The following is a 24,527-nucleotide window of genomic DNA, read 5'->3' on the forward strand; positions in this document are numbered from 1 at the left end:
CCACATGATGCAAAGCTCTGCTTCATTTTGGAGTTCAATTGGTAAAACTATTATATTCCACCAACTCTTTCCCCCAAGGGCTGTGCAATTCGAGGTGGCAATTTCAGAGACTGACCATTGAGAAGGTACCATGCTCTCCCAATGTATGTTCACAAACGAGTACACACAGAAGTAAATACAGAGACACACAATAGTTATTACAGGGGTGACTGCCTTCCCAGGGACCCTGAATTTAGAATTATGCAAAACAGACCAGTCTAAGACTTCACTTAACAGTGATTTAAATGAGGCAGCAGTGAGTACAGTATCTTCTAACACGTTAAAATTTCCATGGCAAACCCATTATAAGATGCTTTGCTGTCCCACTGATTTGATAAGCCCCCAGGGGTCCCTTTTGCATTCTTATATAGTGATATATAAAGTATCTTGTTTGCTTTGAAAAATGAAAGGTCGGTACTAACAATCCTTGGGCTGCTATGATTTCCCTATTATTTATATTGAGTGCCTCCTAATTCTGGACCTTAAGCTCGGTGTTGGTAACAGCATTTGTTTTGCACTTGAGGGGTCTGCACACTAGTTACAAGGCATCCCTGTTCTTTGTAACGTTTCAAATACCATATGACCGGAGAAGTACATTCGAAACAAGCTAATCACTGTGCCATTTGCACATTCATCCTCCCCAGGACTTATGTTGGTGTCATTAAAGGCCTCCTCTCTAACTAGGTTCATATTTATGATTTTGGAGGAGCTTATTGGGGCAGAGTGGAGCTTCAGATACATGGTGTGTGGAGTAAGAGGAGTCTATTCGCTAAATATTTATTTGCATGGGGGCTGAGGAGCTGCCTTAGGCTGAAGAACAAGGATCACCATGGGAGAATCTGGCAGCGCCAATGGGACTCAGCCACAAGTCTGAGAGTCTGATGGGAAGACTTTCAGATGGGCTGGATGTTCTCTTTCACTATGCTGGCTCAAGTCTGAACGCATCCAGCCTTAATCTTTCAGGACTTATATATACCTTGGGGAGAAGGGGCTGTACATATCAACTGAAAGAACTCCCTCATCAAGTTCTAGAATGCTTTTGGGTTCAAACTACTTTACTAAGATGAAGCATTCCTAAATGAGCCCAGAGACAGAAAACATCTTTCCTCACTTCAACATACGCTCCTATTCTGTCCTGGTAATGAAAGATTTGAGAGGGTTGGTGGCTAGAGCCAGCAACCAACCATGTGGAGAGACAGAAGCCCATAAGCAGCAGTCAAAAAAAAAAAAAAATAATCCTAAGGGTGGTGTGGTTTGGGGCCAACATTGACGGCACCAATGGAACTCAGAGCAAGCAGAATCCAGCGCTGAGTAAAAGCCCAGGCTAATTCCTAAACACACATAAAACACCACGTCGGGAGCTCAAAGGGACGTTGAGTTTGGAATGAGCTTTGTAAGGGGCTGTATTACCTGCATTCACAGGTGAGGGCTTGAGGCTCTGGTCTTAATATTAATGAAACTTATTCATACCCATGGGCTGGAAAGGCTTAGAAACATTTTGGCTACATAAGCTTACATCAGCCCCTCCTCTTCTTTGAACTGATAAGCAGTCTTAGCTGTGTTATCATCTCCGATCTTGGACCACTTCTCTGAGCCACTGTGCAACGAGGCTCTCTGAGAGGTGAGAAGTAAACCCACTGGTTTCCTCCAGATTGGCCTGAGCTTCCCTCCTCTGCATTGCTACGTGAGTGCAAAGCAAGATGATAAAAAATATCATTCTTCAGACACATCAAAGACAGCTCATTTGAATAATTTTTTTTCTGTGTATCTTTTTTTTTTTTTTTTTTAAAGACAGGGACCACTGTGTTTTCTTTCAAGTGACAAGAGTTATGAAAGCTGCTCTGTAAGGTATTCAACAGTTAATTAAGACACCAGTGTCATTGCTGAGCTCTTTTGTGTTTTGTAGAAAGCAGTTGCTAAACAGATGAAAGTAGGTCTGAGGCAAGGGGTAGCATAACTATTATTTCAATTAATAAATAGCTCTAAAAGTGAAGGAAGTGATAAAGGCCTCAAGAGCGTCTGTATCTGCCCTGGTTCTGTCAGGAAAATTCAACAGAGCACTTGTGATTGCCACTGCTTCTGTTTAAGGGATCCAAGCAAGTGGGGTCACCTGTGCTGAGCAGATTCGCGTGTGCTTGGTTCCTGGGGCACCCCCTAGTGACACACACGAATACCCTGGCACATCCACTTCACTGCAGTGGAAAGAAACTGTGCCCAACTCACCTCTTTTTCTTCCACCTGCATCCTCCCCCCCACCGCCCCCCCACCTGCCTTCCACCAAAGAAGCCCTAAAATGTGTTTTCAGACAAATATCAGGGAAGCATTTATAAATATTTCAGAGGCGTTTCATAAATAAATAAGCAAATCTACAAAAAGACTTCCCTCTTTTAATGAGATCTTGGCTGTGGTATATGCCTTTTATTTGAGCATCATTAAAACCAGTTGGGGAGATTTTTATACTGGACTCTCTTTCTGGGGGTTTCAGCATATATGAAAAAGCCTGCTATGCGTCTCCAAAACGTGCAGCCTCGTCCCTGACAGCTTAGGCAGCTGTGGCACGAGGGAATAGCTTTTACTCTTTTTAAAGTAAATACTAATCAATAGCAACTGCACTGACAAAAACCTTCTTGCCGCCTAATTGCACCACAGCTACTCATAGACCCCAACAGAATTTTCCCCTGGATGTAACAAAATTAACTACCAGGGGCTGAGCTAGTAAGTTATCACCATCTCTCTATTCAAATGTAATTAACACAACCCCCCAACTGCCACTCGTACCATTAAAGCACCACGTGTATGGATAATTTCCAAACAGGGACTGAAGGTCATGCCCACATCAATCTTTTCAACACACTCGTCTGCACAGGAAATCAAACTGGCGGGGAGGTAGTCCCAGCAATTATAGGAAATCTCTCCCTCTCTGAAATCTTGTTTGTAGTTCCTCTTCTGCAGGTTAATGCCCTCTGTGGTCTCTATGGCCATGTCAGAAAGAGCCAGACTGTATCAGAGGCAAACAAGTGATTGAAGCTGATTTAGCAAGCAAATCTAGTACCCAGCTCTGGGCTGATCCAGTTGCTAGAAATGTAGGAATTTTAACAACAGCCTGGGATGGGTACTATGGCCCCTTCAGTTAATAACAGCTAATATTTTTATCACACATTAGTATTTTTTTTTTTTAGGACTTTTACCTACATTTTTCTAACACATTATTACTGTTAGCAATTACAGGAAGAGCAGTGGCCATTTACTGAGCCCTTGGGCTAAGAGCTTTACATATCTATTTTATCATTTAATCTTTAGAACAACTTTATGAGTTAGGAATTATTACTCCTATTGTAAAATTAAGGAAACTGAGGCTCAGAGAGAGTAAGTGATCCAAGTGCTCTGAGCACTAGATGAAGGAGCATCAGGATTTGAACCCAACAGTCTGACTCTAAAGCTCATTCCGGACCACTTAATCACTATGGGAGGGAGGTATCGTCATCATCACCACCACCATCAGCATCATCTACATTTTACACATGCAGGAAACAAGGCACAGACAGGGAAAGCAACTTGCTCAGGGCTGCCCAGCATGGAAGAGTTGCAAAGAAGAGCTAAGAGGCAGTCAGGGGGAGTGGTTAGTGGCATCTCTGACTCCCTAAATGCATATCACGTCTTAGCAGCCATTCTGTCTTTTTCAAGCGTCACTGGAAAGAGCAACAGAAGAGTCCCAAGACATCATCCGTGAACCTGTACAAGACACCTGCTCCGTGACGTTCAGCCAGCGACATGCCCTCTCTGGGCTCAGGGACCTCAACTACATAACGAGTTAGAGAAAACATCTCTTAAGTCCCTTCCAGATCTAACACTTTCGGCTAACTAAATTCTTGGAGCTAGAAGAGACCATACGTGGAAATCTAACATAGCATTATTTTCTCAAAACTTAACTTGTAATGCCCCTGTTAGAACCCAGATAACCTGGTCACAAAGTCATCACTTTACAAAGGCAGTGATGGGCTGAGGATGCCCACATTCAGCTTTCTTTCAGGAATAACCAGCCGCTCCAGGAGCCCCCAGGTAAAGATAGCATGAGCTACCCTCCATCTAGTTTCCATGTGTAATTTGGCAACGTGGCCCAGTTCGTGAAGAGGTCTGTGCAAAGTCAGTGAGGTCTGAAACTCCAGTCAGAACTCAGGTATTGTAATTCTTCAACAGTGGACTCTGCTGTCAGAGTTTTACTCCCAGGTGCACAATTAACACCAAAGGTCCTTCTATGATGGCAGTTTTCTTGACTTCTTCATTCATAGACACCATGTCTGGCCTCTGAGCCTGCGCATGGGGTCTGATTGCTTAGAACTCCCCGTCTCCAGCCAGAAACACACAGGCCACATGCTCACGTGGTTTCTTTCCTGCCCATAGCTCACCCTGGGCAGGGGGTGCCTTCCATAGTTGAGTTTATAGTTGATCCATCTTGGTGAGGCCCCTGTGTCAGGCCCTTTATTAGCCCAGCTCCGAGGGGACACTTGCGCCTGAGCTAACCATGTTGTGTGTTTGTGTGTTGGGGGCAGGGGGACCTTTAGTGTCCAGAGATCCTTAGCATCAATCTATTTCCATTTAAATATGTTTTCCCTTGATTCAGAATGAACCAGGAGAAGCAAAAATACTAATCAAATCGGAATGCAAATATCCAAGGCTCCTTTCTCTCAGAAATGCCCTATTTTCCCCCCTCCATGGTACTAATGTTTTAGAAATAGAAGGCACCTCTGGAGGGACAGGATAATACAAAAATTTAAAATCTGTAGAAAATGAGTACAGGGGTAGGCGGCACCATTAGTGCTACTAAAAATAAGCTTTGGGAAGCTACAATAAATGGAAAAACCAGAAGAGCCATTCCTTTTTTAAACTGTATTGAAAATCCTGTATGTCCGGGAGCCATTTTCTCCAGAGATTCTAACAATAATACTTCGGATTCAATATTCATTTCTATAGCAGTCTCTCTCCCATTTTGTCTCCCCGCCCGACCCTCTCCTCACCAGGGCCCCAGTAATGCAGGCTGACTATTGAGCTTATTACACATACAAGACAGCGTGGTTTTGCCAACTGAATATTCTGTAGATGCCACAGCACTGGGGGATTACGCGCTGCTTGCTGCATGGTATCCTGAAGGTGGGAATTATTTTCCTTTGTTTTTATTTTATTTTTAACCAAGAGTTCTCAGGCTACCACAGACAAACCACCCAGGGCTGGAGAGAAAGGCTGTCCCCTCAGACTCAGTGATTCTGCCATCCACAGAGCCCAGGGTGCTACCCCGTCTGTTTTGCCCCTCAGTGGACGAACATCCCTGACATTGTTACCTCAGGGCGGCAGGGGAGGTGGACGGGTCTGCTGGCATCACTCAGCCCAGGGCAAGCAGAAATGCATCCTGGGAAGCCATGTGAGCCATCGACAGCTCTCCTGGATTGGAAAAATGATTGCGAGTCTTCAGACCGCAAGGACACGGGCTCCGAATATTCTACCTGCTTTGGGTTCTATTCCAGATGCTATGCTGGACACATCTGCCAGCCTCAGGCACAGATGCCCGGCTGAGCTACTCTGAGGCATTCGGGAATTTCTGCGATTTGAATAGAAAAACAAAAAGAGTGTCTTGTCAAGGCCCAGGTGTGGATACCTCAGAGACTGGCTCCTTAGCACCTAGGTGGACCAACAGGAAAAATCAAAGTTATCAGTAAACCCAGCATCGAAGTTTTATCCTGCCTTTCCATCTCTCACATGGAGCCTTCCTGCCATAGTTAATCCCCACATGCACCAATAAACGGAGAGAGATGTCCTTTGAGAAAACCTATAGAAACAGAGTCACAGAATATCCATAAAGGGGGCATTTATAAAACAGCCAGGCCATGTCCTTCATTTTATATATGAAGACACTGAGGAACAGAGGCTCACCAGGGCCCTGACTCAGCATGTGTCAGAGTTGGGAGCAGAACCCTAGCCTGGGCATCTGGCTCCTAATTCTGAGTTCTTACCACCACCCAGGGCCCTTATTTTGTTTCTTGTTTGATTCCTGTAGTCTCTGGGAAGAGAGCGGCCTCCGGTGGGACAGAAGCAAAAGGCCAAGATTTAGAACACCTCCCTCGTTTTTACAAGGCCATCTGGAACGTATTATGATTTTTCCCTTCTTTTTTTTTTTTTTTCCCCTCAGTCTGGACATTTCTGCCTCTTAAAAGCACCTAACCCTTCACCGTGGAGGTGATGCAGAAATCTGCCAATAAAGTAAGCCTGAAAGCCCTTTGCTTCCTGCAGAAAAATCTATATGTGCCCTTCAGCCTTATAATTGAGTTGCAAAGGGGAAAAATAAAATTGTTTCCTAGCTGTGTGGAGCCATTCCACCCAACATGCCAATAAAAAGCAAGTGGTGTTTTTGTCCATGGGACGTCCGGGCTCAGAGTCAGATCTATGAAGCTAAACAAGGGCTAGGTTATTACCAACAAACGATTACACTCTGGGTTGTATCGAACAGGGAGATATTTGAACTCTTGAGACTAATTGGAAGGGTTCCGAAATGTCAGTGTCGACGTTCCCTGTCTAGATTCCATGAACCACAGTGGAAACTAACCCTGAACTTGAAAATGTTGCCTTCCACAAAGCCCCACGTTTCTATCAGAAGATGCAAATATTAATCCTGGGCAGGCAAGTCACTTTAGCTCCCAGTGCCTTTCGATGCCACTGCGCAGACAGAGAATAACCATCTGCATTATCTTTCTGCTGAAATTTGTTGGGAAGGTCGAGTGAATAATGATACTCTCATTTGTAGAGCACTTTGCCTTGTAAAAAACCCTTCCTTCGGTCAGTCTGAATTACTCCCCGCAATTATCTGTAACCAGGTGAGTATCACCTACCTCCAAACAACCCTGTGCAGATGGGGGTGACGGTCCCATTTTAGAGACGAGAGGATGGAGGCTCAGAGGGCGGGTTAGGTGGCTCATCTAAATTCACGCAGTTAGACAGCAACAGAGAAGGGACAAGCCTAGACCGGTTAATTCCACATCCATTTCACTCTCCACCAAATCCACAATGCTTTCTTCTTGGTGTTTGCAAGATGTTTTTCAAGGTTGAAAGGAGTGACCCTATAATAACTAACTAAATTTATCCCCACCCTCCCAGTCACGTCAATAGCAGGAGTCCACACTCTTCTCCATGGACATAAATCATCTCTGTAAGTCTCCGGCTGTCTTTATGACCACAGCAGGCTCTGGAGGCACCTGGCTGTGTCTGATTCACTGATGGACAGGCGGAATGGCCGGGCCAGCCTTGCAGCATACCCTCTGCTCCCAAGGCCATTTACACGGCCAGGTTCCGAGGACATGGGACCAACTCGATCTTTCATCGTACTTGGTTGATTTTATCTATAGACAAAACAGATGGCCGCCTCTCTGTTGTGATTTCTAGGTTCTTAGGGGAAGGCGTCTCTTCCTTCAATTCTCTTCTATCCCTTCCTTTAAGGTTTTAAATCCCCTGAGTGGGGATTTAAAAATAATCATTTTACAACGAGAGATGAGTTGAAAAGTGCACATATATTAAAGAATCAATTCAGGGCAATGGATTCATTCATTAGTGAGTAAGTAAAATACTGAGCAATTCTTCTGGGGAACAAGAGGGGCTGCGAAGGAAGAGGACAGTTTCAGGACAGTGATGTTGGGAAGGTCACAGAGGTGGGAAAGGGACAGAACAAGCATATTAGGATCCCTAAAGACAGTTCACTGGCTGTACTGTTTTGCTTAAGGCAATGCCTGTTAAATGTTCCAGGCTCTAGAGAAATGCTCTGAGGATCCTTTAATGGGTTGGATTAAAAAAAAATTTTTTTAAGGCGACTTTATTGAAGATTTACATATCATAAAATCCTCACATTTTAAGTATACAATTTAATGATTTTTAGTAAATTCCTAGCATAGTATAACCATCATCACAATTGAGTTTTAGAAGTTACATTTGAAGAAATAATACTTTGAGAAGGTAATACTGTTTGCCCATCACAGTACGTTAGAGGATTTCTTCTTATCAATATCTGCCTCAGTTAGGTTCTACTACAACAAGGCATGAGGGCCCCCATGCTCTGGAAGGTCTGCCTCCTTTTCTTGGCTTCTAAATTGTTGCATGCTGGGGTGTGGGGGTGAGCCGAGAGCCCAGCCACCCAGTACTCGGACTGAAGGAGGGGCCCCTGGTGTTGACGGGAAGGTCCACTGTAGATGGGAGGTCTACGGCCTCCATGACCACTGCTTGGAAAGTTACAGAGAGCTCCTGGCCACACCTCCGGTTTCCAGAACCAGGAGAACAAGAGCGTGATCGGCCCTTCCCCCCAAGCCTCCTACACCTACCTCTCCTCGGAAAGCATGAAGGAAACTGGCTCACAACTTGGCATTCCATTTGGGTTGCCAAGCCCCCTGACTGTCTGTGCACTTCACAGAGGCACAATACCCCTCCCACCCCCACTGACGGCCATGTGACAGGCTCCTCTGTCCTTTCTCTCTGGGCACCAAATGACTTACCTCATTCTAGGTCTTTCTGTTTTGCTGTGAGTCAAGTGGAAGACAGAAAGGCAGCCCTCTTTTAAAGCAAACGCTAGAACAAAGACTCTGCTGTCCTTTGATGGCATCTGTTAGTGGCAGACACGGGTAAAGAATGGGTATGAGCGAATATTTGGTTGAGTCTAGAACCCACTGAAACACTATGGATTTACTGTTTAGGGTCAAAGTAACAATTGTGGAGTTAGAGTCTATTAGAGTCTGAACAAATGACGTACATGCCCTTCCACATGCTGTTCTCTCTTTTGAGAATCCGCTTTCCTCCTTTTGTCGGTCCTTCCATGTCAGAGTTCTCCAAACCCAAACAACCAACCACTCCTTTCTCCCCTGTCACTCCTTCCTACAGAACTTAGTCTGCTGGACCCGGTCTGTTTCGGTCTGTCTCCCTTCCACACTGTAAGTCATGTAGGAAGAGGACCGTGTCTTATTCTTCCTTGTAACCCTGATGTCTAAAACCACATCTGGCAGAGAGAGGATCCCCATGAGACGATCTGTACTCAATCGACTAGGAAAGGACAATGAAAACAGAGAGGGGCTCATGCGCAGAACAAATATCTCCTTCTGCAGGCAGCTGTGCTAATTTGCCAGATTTTTACATGGCCAGGGAGTGATTTGTGATAATCTGTTGAATTAAGAAATGGTTTTGGACTCAAGAAGCACCACATGTAAACTGCAATGCTGGATTGCAGGAGTAAGGGCTGGAGGCTTTGGGGGGAGGGGCTTTCCCAAGTATCTGCCCACTGAGAAGGCTGGGGGAAGGCAGCTCCCAGTGGAAGAGAGGAAATCTGTGACTCCACAGCCATGCTTTGTGAGGATAAGCAACCACTCCTCCTCACAAACACTAGCGTCACAACAAGAAAGGCAAATGCGTGCTTTCCATTTGTGGTTTATGGAAATGCCTTCACCATGTTAATTTTGCCTACCCTGTCCACCGCTGTATTCCCAGTGTGCACCACAGGACTCAGGACACAGTAAGCACTTAGTAAATACTTGTGATGTGAATGAATATTTCAGAGTCTGGCTGGCTTCTTTCTCCAGAAAATATGTATTTTGCCCCCTGTGCTCTGAAAACACAAATTCCCTGAACTGAATTTTCCATTGAACATCTCAACTTGTCCAGGAAGTGATCCGTGAACGTGATTAACAAATGGAAAATAAGTAAGGTAAACCCATGAGTGCCCAGGCCTGAGAATTCCACCACTCAGAGAATAAATGCGGTGAAGACTCAACATCTGAGACATCCTCAAGTGATCACCCACCTTCTGAATGGCCCCAGGAATGTCTGAGGACTCTGGGCCGGGGCGGGGGGGGGGGGCGGGTGGTGGGGGACAGGGAAGACACAGGAATGATGAGAGGGAAGGTAACTAAGGTTTCTTTGGAACCTGCTCTGGGCCAGGGATCAGGCCAAGTACTCCCACCTCCCATGTCAGTTCTGACCAGGGAACCTACTAGATGGCTATGACAATCGGAACTTTACAACTGAGGAGGGGAGGATCAGAGAGACTGCATCATCATACCCAAGGTCATCCAGCTAGAAAGTGGCCCTACCAGAACCTGAACACAGATCTAACTCTGAGGACAAAGCTCTCTCCAGTCCATCACGTATCTGGCCCCTAGTATTCCTCTGGATTTGGAGTCCCACAGGGCAGAGATAAATAAGTCTTCTTCAATTTCTGTAGCTTTCTCTCCTTAGTGTGGTTCAGAAGAAGGACCAATAAGTGTTTCCTAAGCTGCATTCCAGATCACAAGCATTCACACTTTTTTTACCGATAAGTAGTGTGACCACAGCCCAGATACCCCCTGAGGGAGGGCACACACTTACAGACTGTGGGCCCCAGAGGACGTGCCCACTGATTTCACGGGGGGGCGGGGGGGAGCATGGGCTTCTCTGCAGACCCTTGCAACTCAACCTCAGCAGCAACAATCCAGGGGGCTTAGAGAGAGCCTCCTGGTGCTTTCAATAGAGCATTTAAAGTCTCCTCCCTATGGCTCCCTTAGCTGCCCAGCCCAGATGATACACAGCCTCCCAGGTGTGTGTCTTAGTCTTCCTTTGTTCAACATTTAAGAGTGGTTTTGAGTGGCAGATATAGTCTAGTGTAAAGGTTGAAAGAGGTCAACATCAGGAAGCTCAGGTTCTAGCCCCTGCTTTCCCACTGGGTGGGAGGTGGTATGGCAAGAGAGGGCTGGTTCTTGAGCAAATCACTTTTCTTCCCTGACCCTTAGTTCCTCATCTGTAAATTGAAAAGACTTGACAGATTATTTCTAAGCCCTCAGATCTTTCTATGATGATGTAAACACTCTGTTTCCTGCGCTTCTCAGTACAGTAGTGACTAGCCGTATCTACCCGCTAAGTACTTGAACTGTGGTTAGTATGAATGAGAAACTGAATTTTTAATCTTATAAGATTTTCGTTAATTGAGATTTAAATTTAAACAGCTACATGTGGCTGGTGGCTCCTGTGTTAGACAGTGAAGGCAGGAAGCTCCAGCCCTAAGGAGCTGAGAACGAAGCAGTATAAGGTAGGATTAAGGGTTCCAGAGCTCACGGATGTGGGTTCAAATCCCATCCTGCCACTCACTGGCGATGAGGCCAAACCCAAGGCATTTACCCTCCTCAAGCCTATTTCCTCTTCTATAAAATGAAAATGAACATAATAATGGCTTCCACACAAACATGCTGTGATAAGCGAAGGAGCTCAAGCTCTTTCGTGTGCTGTCTGTTACATGATGAGGGCTCCCTACTTGAAGGGGTGGGGGAGTTTTTTGATTAATCCATTATCTCCTCCACCAACACTTCACAAGTAAAATTGAGCAAAAGGAGAGAGAGGTTTACAATCCGCTGGGCGGGGCCCTGGGGAGGGGGGGTGGGGGAGGGAGGGGTGAGGGAAGGAAGGGCAATTTTGCCTACTTTCCATTTTTCCCAGGGCTGTCCCTGCGTGTGTCTCTGATTGGGTCAAATTACACAAGATCTAGCTAGATATTCAGATTCCCTCAGATGCGTCTGTATTGTGCAACCCTCCCGGCCTTGTAAAGGAACAGATTTGACTGGCCAGGGATTTGAGAGGAGGCATCATCACCGAGATTTACAGATCAAGAGAAACAAGGGAAGGGTCCTTGACATTCTAAGACAAATGCACGGACAGCCTGCAGCATCAGGAGGACACTTTCTGTGCTGGTCAGCTGGCATTTTCTGGTTAGAATATTTAAACAGCGAACCACCCACTAGAGTAAAAGAGAAAGCAGTTGATGAGGAAGTCAGTTCCCAGTGGCTTTTTGGCTCCAAAGATGTAACCTCTGCATAATTCGCCTCAGTTCCATTTTAAGAAATGGCTTCCTACCCATCCGACCCCAGAAAACATCATTTGAATCACCTGGAGGATTAAAAAAAAATCCCAATGCCCAGCCCGGACCACATACAATTAAATCAAAAACGGTGAGCGTGGCACCCACATGTCTGTACGTTTTAAAGCCTCCTGGATGATTCGAAGGTGCACGTATGTTTGAGAACCGAGGGTCTAGAAGGAACAACCTGGGGAGAAGCTCCGGAGTCAACCGCACGGGAGTTCTGATCTGCATGGTACGCTCCAGGCCTCCTCAGACCACGCACACGGTTCACGTTTCCCTTAGCACACACTGCCTGTCGCCACTAGAAAATTTCTCAACCAACATCCTCTTGAATAAAGTCTAATTTGGGCCATTTCCACATTGTTAGTGTTGACAGGGAAATTCCCCGCTGAACTGGTGATGGGCAGGGTGGGTGGCGCTTTAAAATCGAGCCTTGAAGAAGTTAATTGGAAGCCAGCTTCCGGAGCCTGAACTGAGAGCCACGGGCTGAGGAGACTCTCCAGCCACTTCTGCATACTGCCACCTGGTGGGAGCTGGTCCCAACTTTGTCTCTGCTCCTCAGCGTTGGGCTCCTGCCCCCAGCCCCAAATAGGGGTAATTTAGGAAAATGCCATGTATTTTCAATCCAATTTACTAGTACCTTCCACACTGATCACACTTCCTTCTCCTTTTCCCTCCCATCTGGTTAATATAATTATTGCTTTCACATGGGTGAAGCCATTTTTATGTAATAGCTTTGTTTGTTACTATGGTTACAAGTTTAGCAGTACTTTGGAAGATAAATCTATCATCCCCAAGAGTAGCTTTCTATTTGTCAAGATGCAGCCCGTACGCGCCTCAAAAAGCAAGCTGAGGAGTCGCATTAGTTTTCCGTCCTAAGGAAAGTGGCCTTTCTCAATCTAATTGTATCTGAAAGTCCTCCGAGCCTAGCGTGGATGCTCCTTGGAAACTGCTGGGTGCTGCCCCCCTTTCTCCCTCCTGGCATTCCCCTGCCCGCATGAGGCACCCATAAGGAGAGCTACCTGGGAGAAAGCCAGAAAAGCTGGATGTGGGGCAGTCCCGGTGGCCAGGTCAGAGCCCTCCTGTTGCCCAACTGGAGCTGTTACTAGACTGTTTACTCTTGGCTGATTATTTTGCAGCTAAAGGCACGGGCTGAGAACATAATCTCTCAGGAGTTAAATTTCTTTGGGTGTAATCCTTTCCTCTCACGCATCTGAAGCATCACCCCTTACTTCCTGATGGAAATGGAGTTATAATCTCCCTTCAGAAAACAGCAGAGGCTCAGAGCCGAGTTCAATCTGCCACCCTCAACTGACAAAGCATGACAGTTCACAGTTCTCTACTCCCGACAGTGTTTCACAGCCGACGGAAGCAGACCCAGCCCTCAGAGTGAAGTTGGGCTTTCCTCTCGTCCTTGGTCAACGATAACAGCTCGCCCCGCAGAGGGCTGGGACTTGACCGCCCCTCCCTGGGCACAAGCCCATCGAATCCTCCTGACAACCCCAGGAAGGAAGTACTCATCTTCGTCCTCACTGCCAGCACTCTCATCTCTCAGAGGAAATGGAGCCTCTGGGGGATCAAGCACAGTCTCCCAGTCACACGACCAGCCAATGGTTAAGCTGGGATTCATCATCTTTGGTCTCCAAGTTCTGTTTTCCTTCTAGGGAGTCCTCCCTCACTGTCCAGATTCCAACAGCAGGGACCAGGAGAAGGGAAAGAACAGGCGATATCAGTGCCTTCAGTAAGGCTTTGACAAAACCAAGCTGCATAAACTCCCTCCCTTTCAGAGAAAGTTATTGGTTTGGTAGTCCATCGGTAAATTTCCAGTGGCTACTCATTAACTAACCGTGTCATCTCAAATTTATTATCACAGAGCAGGAACGTACTTATTTACACCACTCGCACAGCAGGGTAATTTGCAGTTATATAATTTCATGGTAATTACGATTAGAATTGCCAGGTAGAAACTAGGCACTTTGGAGGTGGATGTTTACCAACAGCTGGCTACCTTGGAATTACCCATTAATGACATGATTAGCTGTGGCCGTGTAAGAAAGGTTGTTATGTAAGGGACTGTATCTTTTCATTCCCAATTAACAGAAAAACCAGAAACCTTGGTGATACCAGGAACATTTTTTTTTTTTTTTAATTTCTTCTGGCAGGACAGGATGCAGTTGTGCAGGTCTGTCCTGTTTCTGGGCATGTCTGGGGTGCCCTGGTGACAGGGAGGGGGCAGAAAGAGACACGTGCGCTTTGGCAAAGGGTGCAAGCACTGAATTCTGGAGCAGGCTAGTCTCCAGAGCTGTAGGAATTACCAACGTGTTGAATATCGGGCGAGGACTCTCAGAGAACCTATGCTTTTGGGCTAAGGGGCACAGAAGTCAGGAGGCTGAGTGACTGACTGGTCACCTACAGTGTGGGGACCAGGAACACAGGAGTTGCAGAAAGGAGGACCGAAGGAGAGGGGATGGTGGACTCCACACACTAGGAACAGGGGTGCTAGGAAAAGGCGTGTGGCTCCAGTAACACACGTGGGGAAGCCCCACCCCACCGAAAACCAATCTGGTGCCCAGGCTGATTTTCTGGGCCACAGTGTCCTCCTTGTCCCTTTTTCTGCGTCCCCCCAAGCTGACTGCTCCCTGCGGTTGCTCTTGTCGGTTATTTTCACTGGACATCAGCAGATACGGGGAGAAGAACCCCGTGTGATATGATGGGTTCTCAGCCCTCCAAGAGTTCCACGCTAGGCACGCAGAGAATAAGAGCATCCCTGGTTCTTAGAACTGCAAGGGGCTTCTCATTTAACAGAGGAGAAACCCGGGGCCAGACAGGGTGAACGTGTGGTCCAAAGTCACACAGCCCACACATGTCAGAGGCAGGCCTGGAACGCATATGCAAATCCGAGTGATTTTTCATAATGCAACTCCATCGTGAGGGAGAGGCAGCCCATGCTCTCAAATGGAGAGAGGGCAGATACAGACAACAGCCACATGCCGAGCGACTCCCCACCCACCAGGAACGGTGCTCCGGGAGGATTTTTTTCTTGGCCTTTTTAAATAACCTTATACAAAGACTCCTGCCACAAATTCCTTTCAGTGGTCAAGAGCAGACAGACATTTGGTGGTCCTGACCTGAACTGTCTCCTACTCTAAGGAGACCTCCACCCTCCACAGTGATTCCCCTTTTCCTTCCTAGCGGCTAGGAGGCTGAGAGCCACATTTTGGGCTCCTTTCCTCCGGCAGGCGTTTTCATTATAGTTTTCTTTCCCTCTCGTTTGCTCGAGACCTGCTTTTGCGTTAGGTAAATTGTTTTGATCTTTCTGTACCTGTGTTTTTATTAGAAAATCTCTGGATTGAGGTGGGACTACCAAGCAATCAATAAACAAAAAACAAACCACTAGTAATCTTAAACCTTAGGGTTCAACCATGCACGAAATAAAATCTTACAGAATTTACTGACAAGATGAGAAGGATACCACAGCCTCCTGTGCTAGCCACATACACACTGCAAAGGGGAGGGGGCTCAAGTTTTTGTGAAAAAGGAGAGCAGATAGAAGAGGCCAGTTCCTTTAATGGCCCCACTCCAGCCTCAGAAGCACCATCTCGCCCCACCAACCATTACATCCAGAAGAGTCGGAGGCAGAGTAAAAGGGTTTCTGGAGGGGCGCCTGGGTGGCTCAGTTGGTTGAGCATCTGACTCTTGATTCCATCTCAGGTCATGATCTCAGGGTCGTGGGATTGAGCCTCGCATTGGGCTCTGCGCTTAGTGGGGAGTCGGCTTGAGATTCTCTCCCCCTCTTCTCCCACCCCTGCCGCTTCTAAAATAAATAAATAAATCATTCCTCAAAAAAAAAAAAAGGCTTCTGGAGACCTTGGAGTGGTGCAATTTGGGGGGCAAACTGTAATAACCTGGAGCACATTTGACAAATAGCAAAGAAAGGCAACTGACATTTCCTGGAGGGTTCAGTGCGTCTAGTGCTGTGTGTATACAGTCCCTCTCTCTCTGTGTCTCTGTCTCATTTTATCATCCACCTCCATCACTTTTCTAGGTAACTTTTTTCTAACTTTTCTCTAAAATTGATTTCATCATCCTTATGCTTACAGATAAGGAAGCAGAGGTTCAAAATTAAGTCCTGTCTTCAAGGTCAAATAATAAGTAGCCATGGCATTTGAACCCATTTCCATTTGTATCTGAAGCCCACACTTTTTTCTATCATATCACCTGCATTGTTGGACAATCACTGTAACCTGAAGCTGTCATGAGTAGGCCACCCATTTTAGGTCTCTCTTGGGCCTAAGGTCACCAGGCTTCACCAGCACCCAAATGGACTCCCAGGAAGAACAGGTTGGGGGCTATAGGTATGAAGCATGAGGATGACTGACCTAACCAAGGGTTAAGAAATCCATTTCCGGGGCACCTGGGTGGCTCAGTCGTTAAGCGTCTGCCTTCAGCTCAGGTCATGATCCCAGGGTCCTGGGATCGAGCCCCGCATCGGGCTCCCTGCTCAGCAGAGAGTCTGCTTCTCCCTCTCCCACCCCCTCTGCTTGTGTTCCCCTCTCTCACTGTGACTCTCTCTGTCAATAAATAAAATAAAAAAAAAAAAAAAGAAATACATTTCCTGGGGTTCACAGTTAATCATGGGCTACTCCAATAGTTACTTTCCATCCTTCAAAACGAGATTGTAATGATACCACTGCTGTAATATTGACAAGCCTTCAAGTATGCCAATTGTCAAGATGGATTTTATTAGAATTTGTATTTTATGAAATGTTTTCCTTTATTGATGTTCTGTTATATGATTTTTGGTGCCCCGGAATGATATGCTATTATGTTAAATCTCAGATGCAGGACAGTTCTGAGCAGTGTTCTCCTTGCATTAAACATTTCAGGAAAGATACACGAAGCACTGAAGGCCTGGTTTGGGACTCGGGATACATCAACACTGAACCAGAATATTCCAGGCTCAAACCCCAATCTTGGTTCTACCTCACAACCTTCCAGGACCCTCTGTTATTTCCTAGTCTGGTGGAACTAAAGTAGTGGATTTCTTAATCTATTAGAGAGAAATGAGCGCTAGAACAGAAACACAAACAAACAAACAAGCAAAAAAACCAAAACTGGAGCTCCTGGTTCACATATGCTGACCCTGCGCCCCTGTCATTCCACTCCTAGAAATCCATGCAAATCCATGTCTACCCAACAACACGTGTCAGAATGTTCATAGATCTACTACCCATAAGAACCCCAAAGTGGAAATACCCCCAATTCCATCAATGACAGGACAGATAAATGGTGGACTATTTCTACCATGAAACATACAGCAATGAAAAGGAAAGACCTCCTAGAGGCATCAACATGGAAGAATGTCACACACATAATGTTAGCGGAAAAACACCCCGTACATATAAGAGTATGCTTCCATTCATACAAAAAGTTCAAAATATATGCAAAACTCACTTAGGGCGCTAGAAGGTAAGAGAGTGGCTACCTCTGAGGAGGGATTGGGACTAGCAAGGTCATGAGGCAGCGGCAGGGATGCTGGTACTATTCCATTTTTTGATGTGGGTCTAGGTTATTTGATGTGGTCACATAAAAATTCACTGGGTTGTACAAATATGATTTGTGCACATTTCTGTATCTGTTATACTTCGATCAAAAGCTAAACAGATCAGGGTTCAATTTCCAGCCCTGACACTCACTGTGTGACTTAGAATTCACTTCAGCTTTATGCCATAGCTCCTTCATCTGAGAAATCAGAATACAACCCACTTACTGGGATACTGTTAGAATATAAGACCCTACATATAAAACATCTAGCCCTGCACCTGACACATGGTAGTTGCCCGACAGTCATTCATTACTTAAATGTTTTTAATATGGAAATTTTTGAATATACACAAAACTAAAGAGAAGCATATAACAAACCCCCATGGACCCATGACCCAGCTTCCATAATTATCAATCTATGGCCAATGTTGCTTTAGCCAAAACTGTCTCCCCAACCACTAAAAAATAAAAGTATATTTTAAGGATATATATGTATCAGTTTGTGTCTGTAAGAAATAACTTTTTAAAACCATAATCATGATACCATTATCATTAAATACTACTGCTATTAATCAAGTTTCCCTGATTACCCCAAAAATGTCTTATAATTAGTCTGCTCAAATCAAGATCCAGATGAGGCATATGGATGGGTATGTTTTCATTCTTAATTTTGTTCAGTCTCTTAACAAACCACAAGGGCAATGGGCAGAGAGGCTGTCTGCGACATTTGCTACCAGTCACAGAATCCTTTATGGAGAAGGGATACTGGTGCCGTGAGGAAGCCTCCTGAAAACACCCAGAGTTTCTGTCTATAGCACTGTTCTGAATTCTTCAGAACCACGATGGCTGCTTGTCACAGTCAAAACTGGATCTAACACAATAAAGAATAAAGGAAAGACCCTTCAACACAGATCACGGACACAGGTGGGAGAACAGCTAGCATGGTGAAACAACAGACAAAGGAAACCATGTGCTGGGCACTTCCTGGGAGATGTGGAGGTGTGGTATCGAGCCTCAACTGTTGGAATGAAACAAGAGTTCTGAGCTCCTCAAATGAATACCCTGCCCGGATTGTGGGGAAAACTGTCCTTCATATCTTTCCCCTCTGCTCTTTTGTCTTCATCCGTGTTAACTTCTCTCATCACCCCGGAGCCTGGATGCCTTCCTCTGGGGTCTGAGTAAAGGCAGTGTCCCGCGCCCAAGCAGGGTTCTACCTTGTGCTGATTCCTTACGAACAGATGGTCTCCCACACTGTATGCATCTCATGGTCCTTTCTTTCAGGAAGGCACCTTACTGCATTTATTTTTTTGAAGTTCATTTATTTGAGAGAGAGAAAGAGAGAGCTGGGGGGGAGGACAGAGGGAGAGGGAGAGAGAAACCCAAGCAGACTCCGCACTGAGCGTGGTGCCGGATGTGGGGCTCCATCTCTCGACCCTGAGATCATGAACTGAGCTGAAATCAAGAGTCGGATGCTTAAACGACTGCGGCACCTAGGCGCCCCTTACTGCATCTTTTAAAAAAAATTTTTTTTAAATTTTATTTATTTATTGGTCAGAGAGAGAGAGACAGAGAGAAACAGAGAGAGAGCACAAGCAGGCAGAGGGAGAAGCAGATTCCCCACTGAGCAGGGAACCCGATGCGGGGCTCGATCCCAGGACCTTGGGATCATGACCTGAGCTGAAGGCAGACGCTTAACGACTGAGCCACCCAGGCGCCCCGCACTTACTGCATCTTATTAAAGAACCAGCTAATGTGTTCCTCCCAACCAGACTATGAGCACCAAAAGGAAAGGGCCCTCATTTTATTCATCTGTGGATGCCCCTTCCCAGCTCAGCACCCAGCACACAGTAGGCCCCAAAATAAATGTGCGTGCGATACATTAGTGAATGAGGGTGAACAGAGCTTGTGGGGAAAGCCCTGGACTAGGGGCTGGAGGCCTGAAGTCCGGTCTTATCTGTGTCTCTGACCCTTGGGGTGACCTGAGGTAAGCCACTAACTTCCATGGGCTTCCAGCAATTTCTAGGATCTCTCGCAACTCTTAAAAGAGTCCCCAATTCTAGAATGTATTTACTTTCTTTACCAGGCTACTGTGTTGATCCATCTCTTAATTTACATCTAAAGACTAAGTGCTGGGCAAAGCACTGATGCCTTTTAATACTCCACAGCAACACAACTTTGTTTAGCCGGTTGCCCTACACCTTCTGTGCCTACTGTGTTCACACCACAAACCACAGTGGCAACATTATACCCAGAGTGGCCAGAAGGAACCCTCTCATCTAACTCACCCAACAGCACTCTGTGAGCTAGACGTGATTCAACTGAGTTGCCCTGGAAGCAGGAGTGAGCAGGGACTAACGAGAAGGCTTGTCTTACCCCTTAGCCCATGTCTGATTCTGTTCTGAACAAAGTGGCCATTATTTTGTGTGGGCATAGGGCACTGTGTTGCAGGAGGTGAGCCTAAGGGAGAGGTGAAGGCAGGCTGAGTCAGCCACTGGGTGACACTCACCTTGGTACTTGTTCTCCTCTCTTCATGCCATCTATCCCATACCCGCCGGGCTCCATCCCATTCTAGAAAAGAAACTCTGGCTTTTGGCTTGTGACAACTCTTTTTTTTTTAAGTTTTTTTTTTTTTTTTTTTACTCACTTGGGGAGGGGTGGGGGAGCGAATAGGGGGAAGGGCAGAGAGAGAATCTCAAGACTCCACGCTGAACACAGAGCCCAGTGCTGGTCTCAATCTCATGATCCTGAGATCATGACCTGAGCCAAAGCAAGAGTCGGCCGCTTCACCCACTGAGCCACCCAGGCGCCCTTGTTGACAACTCATCTTCTCAAAGTGTTAGACGATGACTTCTCTGAGACTTAAGGTGTGACGAACATGGGTGCCAGGAGAATGGAACAGAGGCATTATGTTATATTTATTCCATCCTTTTTTACTCACTGAAGATGAAGCACACGACTGGAATGAGTAGTCTCTTAACTTTTAAAAACTATCTTATCGTGCCACTACCACTAATATGTGCTCATGGCACAAAAATATAACAGTACAGATTGGAATAAAGAAGACAACTAAAGTTACCACATACTATGGCCCTTTTAAGTTGTAGAGACTCCAGATTTTTTTTCACACATTTATATTTCTTATGTGTGTCCATAATCATACTTCTACCCATGAATTCTATTTTATTTCTAATAGAATATAAATTCTATTCGATTCCATTTCTAATGGAAGAGAAGGCAAGCAGTAGTATTATATGGTTGCATCTTTCATTTACTGAAAGCTTTTAAGATACAAAGGAATGAATGTTTTATGGTGATGACAAATCGTTAAGGCAAAGGTTCTTTCCTAGCTCCCCTTCCAATCTCCAGGCAGAGGGGCCTCCTTCCCGGCTGACCCGCTCTGCGGGCCATTCCTATGACTGACTGCTCAGTGTACAAACCCAGAGACAACGCCGGCAGGTCTGGGAAAAGACTGGAACTGGGAGCAAGAAAACCTGGTTACAAACCCAACTGTCTCTTGCTAGCTCTTGGACAGGTCACTCGATCTTTCTGTTTTCAGATTCCTCGCTGATGAGCACGGCACGGATACACAGTCAAATTAATTAGCGAAGCCCTCATACACAGGCCTGTGTAGGGAAGGAAACGGCTAGTGTGGTGAAAACACTCTGTAGGCTCTAATGACCTGAGAGATTTGAGGACTGGTAATTGATAAGATGTGTTACCTGTTTCAAGGATTCGATGGCCATCTCACAATTGAGAAAGCTCCTCCATGTCATATCTTGGCAGCCGGATCCTGGCCGCAGCCACGGTTGTAGGATGCTCCCACAACGGCAGTTTTTGAGAGTTGTCACCTTCTCACTGCTGCAACACCTCCCAGCTCAGAGTTTGTCACCTTCAGACTATCTCTCCGCCCTAAATAGAACTGACTTCCAAAGGAGCATTTTGAATGCTCCCACATTCAGAACTAAAGGAGATGGCCGGGCCAGCAAGGCCAGCTGAGAGATGTCCAGTTACACACAACGTTAGGGGCCACAAAGCCCTGCTCTGTTTGCCACGCACCTTCCAGGTCCCACAGGACAAACAACGCCGTGTCTGTATGGCCCTGTCCTCAAGACGCTGGTCCTGCAGGCCTGGCTACCCTCAGAGGGGAGTCAGGGCCTCTCCCAGAGAGACCCACATGGCATTTTGGCCCAGCTGCTCCACACCTCAGGAAATGTATACACCACCCCTGACTGGGGTAGTGATCAGCAGACTGACGACTAGAGACCAAACGTTCACTTCTGTGGACCTCAGTTTCCCCAAGAGGAATCTGAGGGGGCTGGGCCTGAGGAGTGCCAGGATTCCTCCTCTCTCAAAATGCCATGAACCTGTAACCATTCTCATTTTGGGGTCCTGCCCAGTACCCAGCACACCACCTGCAACAACACAAGTTCTTAGTAATATGTGTTGAATAAAGGAATAAAAGGATGGGAACTCTGTGCTAGTCATGAATGGAGACAAAATGACTGGGGAATTCTACTAAAACTCATCACATGGTGCCAGGTGATGACCAAAAATGCTGAAGCCGTATCTGGCCTGCACGGTCTGACATGCATGGAAGGAAGCAGCCCTGAGGACAGCATGGGGTATATTGACCTGCTCCTGAACACCTAGGACAGAGGGCTGCCATCTCAGAGACCAGAAAACACTGCACTGGGGCCTGGAGAAGGTCGTATATCACACAGGTACCTGTCATGAAGGCTTCTCTCCATCTGCATTTCGTATAGCTTGTCTGTGTAGTGACACATTGCTCTTCAGAAGCCAAATGTCCTGAGATCTACGGTCAGCCATCCTGGAGAAGAACCTGGAAGGCACCCTGGCATCAGCTGGCACCCTCCCTACCGCCTTCCATGAGCCCTTGACAAAGTCTCACACCCTCCTTGGGCCTATGGACTTGGCAGTGTTTGGTGAAGAGAGTTGCAGGGCAGACCACGGAGTTTCCCCTGCCTCAATCCTGCCCCCACTCCAACCCCTGGCTCCCTGGCTTTCCAGCGAAGGAAAACATTAAATTACATTTTAGGTATGATGGTAAATCTTTCCAGAGAGCAGGTTTGGTAATACATAGTAAAACTGAAAAATGTACATAAACTCTGCCCTTGCAGCTTCATTTGTAGGAAATAATTTGACAAGTGCACAAATATATTAAGTACAAAGGTACTTCTTCGTCTTGTTTATAAAAAATTGGAAACAACCTACATGTCCATTAATACTGATATATCAGTTGAATACATTATGATTTACTGATGAATGAAATACTATGTATCATAAAAGTGGTGATGCATAAATAGGTCACAAAAGGTGTCCACAAGATATTATCACCTGAATAAAACACTTTATGTAATATTTCTATCCAGGTTATTGCCCACAGAGAAGATGGCCAGAAAGATCCTTATAGACATATTAACTTATTACCTGAATCTTGAGATACTAGGTAAATTTTATTCTGTAATTTTTAAAAACATTTTGTTTATTTATTTGAGAGAGAGAGACTGAGTGAGAGAGAGAGAATATGAGCAGGGCACACGGAGAGAGAGAAGCAGACTCCCCACTGAGCAGGGAGCCTGATGTGGGACTCGATGCCAGGACCCTGGGATCATAATCTGAGCTGAAGGCAAAGGTGTAACTGACTGAGCCACCCAGGCTCCCCTATTCTGTAATTTTTTTAAAGAAAAGACTTTGAACTCTTCACAATGAGCATGTTCTTTTTTAATATCAGAAAAAGAATTATTTTCATTCTAAAAAAAAAAAAAAAAAAGAATTTCACTGGCAACCCTGGAAGGGAAAAAGCAAGAGTAGAGATCTCCCCAAATGGTTGAAATGAATTTCTGAGGGTGTATGCACTAGTCTTGCTCATCCTTCTCACCTGACTGACGAGGTAGAAGGTACTTAGCCTGTGTGGACCAGTTCTCCCAAGTGCTTTCCCCTCTAGCTGCCAGGCAATGGATTCCTAAAGCAGAATGTGGGTTCTACAAACCCCAGGTTTTGTATCGGTCCTGAGGAAGCCCTCTCTGGGGGTTTTGGAATGGAGGCAAAGAACTCGCCCTACCGCCAGCTAAATCATTCATCTACCGCGGCCCATCCATATCCTTAGCAGGGTGCAGCTGATGAACACACCAACCCTCATTATTAAATAAAACTACTCTCAGTTTTAAATACTGACCCTGTATCTTCCTCCCTCTCCCCACTTCTAACTACAGACGGGAAACCCAATCCTTACAGAAAGTCAGAGTCAGATTAGAGAACATCCAGTCACATGTCCTCACTTTGCAGAGCAGGCCACGTGTCCTGAAGAAAATAAATAATTCACGGTGGATATTGACAGAGCCTGGGTTAGAATCAGGGCCTTCTGGCTGCCAGTCCTGTGTTCTCTCCACCTTCCTCACAGCCATGCTCTTGCTTTGGGCCCATTTGTTTTCTCCTGTTTTCTCTCCCAATCTCCTACACAAGAAAGCTCGCTCCACCCTGGCACCAGAGGATCTCCCTAAAACTTTGACTTTACTATACCTTTCCTCTGAATAAGTCTCTTCAAATCTTTCTCATGGCCTTCAGGACAGAGCTCAAGCTCCTCCACATTTCACATGAGCCTCTTCAAGATCTGGCTTTGCTCCAGCCCCATCTTCCACACTCTGCCTCCCACCTCCTAAATTCATACCCCTACTCCAATCAGACTAAACTACTTGTAATTTCTCAAACAGCTGATGTACATACTTGTGCTTTTTACACACACTCTTTTGTTCTATGTGGAAAAATCTCCCACACCTTGTTTGCCCAGAAAATGCCTAGCCTTCCTTCAAAACCCAACTTAAGTATTCTGGAAGCCTTCCCTAAGCCCCCAGCACAGTTATGCTTCCTCCCATACGCTCCCATAGATTCCAAGGGAATGACTCTATAATAGTACTCAATGATTGTGGAGTGTATTTTGCTTCCCACCAGGGGGTCATTTCCTTGAATTCTTGAATTTTGTCTCACTCACCTTGTGAACACAGATCTTGTCACAAAGATG

This window comes from Leptonychotes weddellii, chromosome 9 (genome assembly GCF_054177405.1).
Source record: "Leptonychotes weddellii isolate Sample4059 chromosome 9, ASM5417740v2, whole genome shotgun sequence".
In the NCBI taxonomy this organism is placed as follows: Eukaryota; Metazoa; Chordata; class Mammalia; order Carnivora; family Phocidae; genus Leptonychotes; species Leptonychotes weddellii.